The 8,809-nt window shown below is 37.5% G+C and overlaps 1 protein-coding gene across 1 annotated transcript in view; it reads right to left on the bottom strand.

Annotated features, from left to right (window-relative positions):
• LOC107698355 (protection of telomeres protein 1-like) overlaps positions 1-3,430 on the bottom strand; it is a 29,560-nt gene extending 26,130 nt beyond the window's left edge. The window contains exons 1-2 of the mRNA XM_016499324.1: positions 3,366-3,430; positions 1,283-1,359 (exon numbers count right to left, since the gene is read on the bottom strand). The gene's annotated coding sequence lies outside the window, so the exon portion shown is untranslated. The remainder of the gene's footprint in view (positions 1-1,282; positions 1,360-3,365) is intronic.
• Positions 3,431-8,809: the final 5,379 nt, after the last annotated feature.

Below are 8,809 nucleotides of genomic sequence, written 5' to 3'. Positions count from 1 at the left end.
GCGCTGCGCTCACAAACGCTGCTCAGGCATTACAGGCAAGATGAAATGAAAATGACATCCATAATTTTCTGAAGACAGTCATTTCCTTCAGAAATACAGTGATATAAAAACACCCGCACCGGGTTTCGACTTTGACACATGCAGTGCTCATGTTTATTCAACGAAGTCAAAGCCTTTTGGAAAATCTATTTGTGGCGGTGAGTTTTGATATTAAATAAATGAATGTATGGGAAACACAAATATTAAAAATTAAAATGAAACTTACCTGCTTGAACTCTTTAATTTGATCTGGGTGTCTTTAAAGTGTTTTGTTAGATTGTTTTCCTCATTTTGAGGTCATTTACATTTGCGATATTTCGATAATTTCGATATATCGTGCAGCCCTAGTGTGTAGTAAACAAAACAGTGCGCTGCGCCATCCGCCATTCATTTATTGCGGAAATCATGGCGCCTTATGCGTTATATCAAATGCTTCTGCAGATTTATAGTATTATAGCATTTCACCTGAGCATTGTGAATCAGGCGTATGGCCATGATAAGCGCTGAATGAATGACAGGCTTTCTGTTGTAACATTGCGCATGGTAAATAAGGGTGACATCTAGTGGAGAAGACTAATGATAAGATTCCCGTTAATGAGATATTGTTTTAAATGTGTGCTGAAAAAAATACCGGAAAAGATCGATTTGCGACTTTTGAGAATCAATATCGAATCGACGTCATTTAAAAAAAAAACGATTAATCGAAAAATTTATTGCCCAGCCCTACTGACCATATTGGACGGCGACCCATTTTCTGATTTCACAATGCATTGTGTCCTACGATTAGAACCAAAAATGTCAGAACAAATATGTGCACCTCTAAACAGGACATAAAGAGAAGCAAAGCAAGCTGGAAGTGGAACCAATAGACTTCAAATCTGTTGGCTAAGCCTCAAATCCCCTGGCAAAACGCAGATTAATTCTAGACTCGCTTTGGAGGAATCTGTTGAGAACACCACCTGACTAGTGGCCTCCAGGTAATTTGAGTCTGAGGCCCCTGGGCGAGAGTGTGCTAAACTGAGTGGGCTTATGGGTAAGAGTGTCTCCATCTTCACTTTTTTTTTTAAATACAATCAAAATGAAAACCACGGGTGAATGGAAAGCCCACCTCTGACACGACCTCTCATCACAATGAAAAGCCGGTAAACCAAGCAATTTACAATACACTTCACTGAAAGCATACTGAATGAATCTTAGAGTTGTTTAAAAGAGTTGAAATTAACACGGTCATGTGTCTCCTCACCTTCATTCAGAAGCAAAGAAGCATGACAATCAGCGGTGACTGAACTGATGTTCGCATTTCTCACTTTCAAACTGTCCCTGAAAAAAAAACCTTATATAGATGTCTTGGCACTACGGATATATTTCTTCACCATTTTGATCCAGTTGTGCTATTCGCTCCCAGACAGCGTATGGAAGACATCATTACACAGGGCATCAGGATGAACCGTAGTGATGTTGTTAGCGCTTATGAATATTCCTACGCATTTCTCCCAGGCACTCCAAAAAGGAAATTGAAACCTCCGAAGTGGAACGGAAAGGAACTAAGCCTGCACAAAGTGAATTAGGCTTTACTGTTAAAAGCACAGAATTCAGGAAAAGAAAGAAAAATCAATACATGGTGTGTCTAATTAATTCCTGAAGGGATTTCTCAACTCCAAACAAGAATTAATTAGCCCAGACATCACGTTTGTTTTTTTCCTTGCTTTTCCAAAATCAGGACCTCGAAACACTCACACTAGGATTAAAAGTAAATACACCATTTTATACCACAAACATCACAGTAACACAACCTAATCTGAACATGCTTGCTGGACAAAAGAAACTAGATTGCTGAAAGAAGTAAGGAAGTATAATGTTTGCAGGGCAAAGGATTTTTTATTTATTTTTTTAAAGATGATATATTGAAACAATTGGGTTCTAGTAGGGATGATAATTTTAACCGTTTAACCGGTTAACCGACCGTAAGAATTTTGACCGATGAATACAATCAGTTAAACGGTTTAAAAAGTCATTTAATTATTTATTTTTTCAGTAATTTATCAAAATATTTAAAAAGGTTTGCTGCATGGTTAAAATATGCTACGCGTACGGTAGCATTGCGTAATTGTGTGCGCGCATGCGGCGCTGGCGCAATCACTTGAATTTTTTCCTTCTATCAGTGGAAGAAACTACTCCTTTTAGTCCTAAAGATAATCGGAATTGTAAAAGGTTTGCCTTTATTTGTGTACATTCACAATAAAAACAAATCTTTGTGCTTTTGTAAAATAAGCCTAAAGAAAAATAGGATGCCGCTTTCTGCCGTCTGTTTCCTTTCGCGCAGCACAAAAATGAACCGAAACTCTGCACACTAGGCTACTTGTTGCACAGTTTTTCTTTAATTTTCTTAATTTATTATTCAAGTAAAAATTTGTTTCTCGTATAAGCCTATTTACTTGTTTTATATATTATACACTGAACAAAATTATAAACGCAACACTTTTGTTTTTGCCCCCATTTTTCATGAGCTGAACTCAAAGATCTAAGACTTTTTCTATGTACACAAAAGGCCTATTTCTCTCAAATATTGTTCACAAATCTGTCTAAATCTGTGTTAGTGAGCACTTCTCCTTTGCCGAGATAATCCATCCACCTCACAGGTGTGGCATATCAAGATGCTGATTAGACAGCATGATTATTGCACAGGTGTGCCTTAGGCTGGCCACAATAAAAGGCCACTCTAAAATGTGCAGTTTTATCACACAGCACAAAAGAGAGAGGCACAAGCTAAACGATCATGACAATCGGAGAGAGAGAGAGAGAGGAGTCCACTTTATTTTCTAGGAATCTGTGGCGAGGCAAAGGTTGTTTAGTTGCAATGACTGTTGGCCTTTATGTAATTGAGTTTATACACTGACATTTTTGCAGAACAGCGGCTGCCATTAATGTCAATGGTAGCGATATTACACGAGCCATCAAACTGAAATAATATCACTCGCGCTTAACTTGGTGCACTTCAGTAAACATTTATCACTTAACTATGTCTCCGATTAAGGTCTACCGAGATTGCAGGGGTATTTAATGCATCTGATGTATCATAAATAGACGCTTCATTGCAGTTAACAAATGCAGCCACATTCATCTCTGCAGAGCCAGCAAAACAGCGTAAACCCTTGCACAACTGAAGTAAACAACTAAGTTAGCTGTTCTAGCTAACTTTCTGCTTAAGTTACTCAGTGCACGCTATCTAGCGTATTCATTCCACATATATATTTTCATTCGTGCATCTTGATATTTTCTGTGAGACAGCTGACAAATATTGCATTCATCTGACATGTCAAACTCACCGCACGCTGCTTCAGCTTCCTCCTCCTGAAAGTTTGAATGAGCGCTTACTGAACCGGATATTGCGTCACTGTAGCACGTATTAAAAACCCGCGAAAATCACACCGACAAAATTTAACTGAGGTTTGAGCCATGATTCTTGAACACATATTATATCAGGTTTATTTTCCAAATCAGAATGTTGTCTGCATCTTTAAGTTCTCATTAATCATATCCACCGAGATACCCTCGATCTCTAGATACTTTTCCGCTGCTTTGATTATAATTCTGATTCTTTCTGTCCGGCTTTCAGTTTGCGCTGAACAGTTCACTACTTCCGCCATAAAAGTAACAAATGCAACATTGTTCTTAATCCCAACTTTCTCTTGAGTTTTTTCCTTTGCCATATCAGTCTTTTGTTGAAGGATTTCTTTACTTTTGTCTCCTGAACCTGTTCCTCTGAGCATTGAATAACTTGTACATTTACAAATAGTGATGTTTATTTATAATATGAGCAAATGTTTCCATGATACATTACTATAAATTGAGTACTTTGCTTGCTAATGCCTTGTAGCAAATTAACTCAAAAGGGAAATGTCTATACAATTAATTATAATTAATTACAATTATTTATATCAGCTGCCAGTAACTGTAGCAGAATTAAAATTACTATCAACTAAACTGTTTGTCCAGCGAACATTCAGAGTAATTTCATATCAACTCTAAGAAATTATTTTGTGGCCACAGAAAATAACTTTCTTACAGGACTAGTGCATTAGAGCATGTAACAAGATCAATACTTGCATTCTGACATGACTGGAGTTAACGTCTTGTGAATGAATGTCAGTTAATGTCTTGTTTGTAACAAACAAATCCATTGTTAAAGGGGTCATATGATGCGATTTCAATTTTTCCTTTCTCTTTGGAGTGTTACAAGCTCTTGGTGCATAAAGAAGATATGTAAAGTTGCAAGGACTAAGTCTCAAATCCAAAGAGATATTCTTTATAAAAGTTGAGTCAACCACGTCTACCTAAAACGGCTCGTTCTAACATGCCCCCACATGTCTATGTCACGATGTGGGAATATTTGCATATGTTCACGCAAAGAAAGAAGGCGTAACTTTTATTCTCGCTGTAGTATTGTTGCTGCCGCCATGTCGTGAAGACATGAACGACACGGTGTTATGTTGTGAAAGCGAAACTAATTTGTTTGGCCTTCCAAAAGAGGACGATATCCGCTTCGTCATGCCTGGAGCTGATCCGTGCTGGTTGCTGAGGAAATACTACAACTTTGCGCTGTGGATCGCCGGATCGGCTTTCATCGTGGACGAAGCGGAGTCCAGCCCGGGGTTGTCACATGTGGTTGCCGCAAGCCTGCCGACCGCTCTTTCGTCGAATCCGCCGGCCGCGCCGTTCTCAAGCCCTCCGGCTGTTCCTCACTCTAGCCCGCAGTGTGTGACGCTGATGAGCTTTGTAAAAATCGACGCGTTTCAGAAAGGCGGGGCATAGAGGAGAAACAATAATGTACAGTATGTGGAAAATAATGTGTTTTTTTAACCTTAAACTGCATAAACACATTTCATTACACCAAATACACAAAATAATGTTCTTTTTAGCAACATCATATGACCCCTTTAAGGCATTTTAACTTTAAACCATCACTTCTAGCCAAAATACACGTTTCTTCCTTCATTGATAAAGTCCATCTCCTGTGGTTTTCTCATATCAAAATCCACTGACATATTTGTTTAGAACTGTTTTGGACTGTTTTTGCTTGTAATCGGTGCTTGATCTGTACATATTTCTCTCCTGATTCAGATGAGATAGCTTTTTCACTGAAGAAAGAAGACTCATATTCTAGCCGAAAGCAGCGGTTTGAAGTTAAAAACTTGATGGATTTGTTTCTTACAAACATGCAGCTTTTCACTTTACAAGATGTTAAAGGGTTAGTTCACCCAAAAATGAAAATTCTGTCATTAATTACTCACCCTCATGTCGTTTCAAACCCGTAAGACCTTCGTTCATCTTCGAACATTTCAGTTACATTGCTGTCTATGCAGGGTCAGACAGCTTTCAGATTCCATCAAAAATATCTTAATTTGTGTTCCGAAGATGAACCAAGGTCTTACGGGTTTGAAACGATATGAGGGCGAGTAATTAATTACATAATTTTCATTTTTGAGTGAACTAACCCTTTAATTGATGGACTGGAGTCCTTGTGGATTACTTGTGGATTATTGTGATGTTTTTATCAGCTATTTTGACTCTCATTCTGATGGCACCCATTCACTGCAGGTGATCTATTGAAGAGCAAGTGATGTAATGCTACATTTCTCCAAATCTGTTCTGTTGAAGAAACAAACTCATCTACATCTTGGATGACCTGAAGGTGAGTAAATTTTCAGAAAATGTTTCGATTTGGGTGAGTTGTTCCTTTAAGACTTTTCAGTAACTACAGAATTTTTGTTTTAGGGCATAAGCTGTCATACCTGCTCCTGGAGACCAACTGTCCTGTAGAGTTTAGCTACAACCCTAATCAAACACCCCTGAACCAGCTAATCAAGGTCTTCAGGAACACTTGACAAGTCACAGGCCAGGTGTGCTGAAGTGGGCTGGAAATAAACTTTGCAGGACACTAGGTCCCTATAGGAGCAGGGTTGATAACTCAGGTTTTAGGGGGTTTTGTAGACAACCACATTAATCTCAAATCTACTTGATATTACAGTTTTACAGAAAAAGGAATCTTAAAATAGCAATGCATAATTTCTAGATATTTCTTTGTAATAAAAATTAAATATTGAATAAGTAAACATAAAGCACACTATAATTAGATAATTACACTATTTTCGGTAGTCCTCAGCTCATATTATTCAAGTCATGGTATAAATTAATACATGTTGACTTGGTTGATTTGTCTTAGATCATTAAAAGTGCTAAACAAACTAGGCATGTGCTAAGTGTGTCTGTCAGAACTTTGTGCTGTGTTTAAACATAAAACTTTGTGACAAACAAGTGAAGACAGGTTTGGCTCATTTCACACTTGTATATTGTAGTACCCACATTCTCACACTCCCCAAGCAGAGACACTGGGGATATGACTGTATCTTATGTGTATCACATTTTTATTTGTCCCTCCTCAACAAACTATTCCAGGTCAGAAAGTCCTGAAGATGACACGACTGATTGTGAGGCTTAAGTGGGCCAATTAGGAGATGCAGAATTGTCCCAGTAGCCTGTATTCCTGTTTCCCAATTTTTGGTTCTACTTTGGTTACGTAAAATGAGTTCCACATTCTGATTTCAAAAGTTATCTCAAAAGATCTCACAATTCTGACTTAAAAAAAAAAAAAAATTCTATGAAATATAAACTTGCAATTGCAAGAAAAAAATCTGAATCATGAGATAAAAGTCACAATTACCATTTTTATTTTTATTCCTTGGTGGGCAAAAAACAACAAAACTTTGGGATATAAACTTAGAATTGTGAGGGAAAAAAGTCAGAATTCTGAGTTCTGTTTCTGAGATCTCACAATTCTGACTCTTCTTAGAATTTTGAGTTTCTTCGGTTTATATTAAAAAAGTCAGAATTGTGAGATATAAATTCAGAATTGCAAGAATAAAAGTTCAAATAGTGAGATAAAAAAATTGGGTGAGATCACAATTACCTTTTTTATTTTTTATTCCATGACGGAAGCAAGATTCTATATAGAACAAAACAATTGTAAGATCGCTGTACTCATGCGCGATGTGCTGAATGACCAAAGACATCCATCTAGTGTATGTTTACATTGACTATTAAAAAAAACTATTAAAAAGAAGCACAGTGGAACACAAAAAAACCTTCTGTGTGAACTAAACCCTGTTTGTCCCATTTAAATGTGTAGAAGCTGAGAGTAGAAGCATCAAAATGCAGAGGAAGCAGACTTTGCTTACAAGGACAGATGTCAGCATGTTACCTTGGTTTTGTTGCAAACAGGGCTTTCTGTTCTCAATGATGTACAGAATGAAGATGAATCCATCTAAAAATGCTATCTAGACATGCAGTTGACAAGCAATTCCCCAGTAATTTCTCTTCACTTCTGATTCAATAAAAATTGTCAGGTGAATGTTTCTTGCTGGGTGTCGAGGGGCCATTTTCAGGAAAAGAGTCAACCTGTGAGTGAGGGTTTGTGGAGTCTGACATAAATGTGATATAGGAGTTGAAATTAATTTTACTTCCTCCAGTTACAGCAATTAGCCTAAGGAGTTATTCTCTCTGGTGAATAACTCAAAAGCATGCAAAATGAGGCAACATAAAGGCTTGCCACTTAGATTAGTATACATGACAGACCTCGGGTCCTACTCAAAAACAATATAAATGAAATGAAGTAAATGATTTTCTAATTTTGGGGTCATTCCATGACCACATGGCATGTCCTGGGGTCCTCACAGCATCAACACAAAAGCCTTGGAGACCTATTATAAGCAGGCCCTGGACAGAGGTTTTCCTTCCAGCATTTTCCTGATGAAATGCCACATGTTTTATGGGAAGTAACTCAATGGTGGACAGGGTTATAATGAGCCCGCGGAGAACCAGGCATTTGTCAGCACTGGGCTTGTTGTGTGTGTGTGTGTATGTGGCAATTATGAAAGAGAGACTAAAGAGAGAGACTGAATGAGAAATAAGAAAGAGACCAAGAGATACAAGACTCCAGTGGACAGTAAATTCAGCAGTCAGATGGTGCAGACACACACATACACCTATAAATAGGGAAATTCTCGGCCTTGAGAAAATATAATAGATGCAGATTGAACTGCTTTATTTATTTCTGGCATTAGTAAAGGCCATTCATGGAGAAACTGTGGATTATTGATCTGAGCACTTATTTTATGAAAATAATTTTATGAACAATGTTTTTAAAGGGGGAAAAGGAGGATTTTTACATTTTCTAGTTTCTTACTGGTCAGTATCAAAATAGCCCACTCACAAGTCTCTATAGTTACTACAGGGTTGCTAATGTAATTTCATTTTTATACTTTACAATTGATGGGTGGTTGTTTACTGGCTGATGTCTCTATGATAGAAAACAAAAACACCATAAATAGTTGAAGTGTACATAGTTTAAATTAAAAAATGAAATGATATCTCCAATCAACCTTTCAAGCTTTCAAAGCCTCGAATGATATGTGAGCCACAAGGCAGTAACCACTGTACTGTTCCAAGCAATCTCTGACTTCCAAGATGGCCAACATGGAGGATTCCCAGGGCAGACTGGGCAGACATACTGGAGACAAGTGACTTGACTACATTTTAAAGGGATAGCTCACCCCAAATGAAAATTCTGTCATCATTAAAAGGGTCATATGATACAATTTCAAGTTTTCCTTTCTCTTTGGAGTGTTACAAGCTATTTGTAAATAGAAAAGATCCCTAAAGTTGCAAAGACTAAAGTCTCAAACAAAAAGAGATATTCTTTATAAACGTTAAC

Source organism: Sinocyclocheilus anshuiensis, unplaced genomic scaffold (assembly GCF_001515605.1).
Source record: "Sinocyclocheilus anshuiensis isolate Anshui unplaced genomic scaffold, SAMN03320099.WGS_v1.1 scaffold1054, whole genome shotgun sequence".
Taxonomy (NCBI): Eukaryota; Metazoa; Chordata; class Actinopteri; order Cypriniformes; family Cyprinidae; genus Sinocyclocheilus; species Sinocyclocheilus anshuiensis.
Note: the sequence above shows the minus strand (reverse complement) of the source record. Positions and strands in the feature narration are given on the sequence as shown.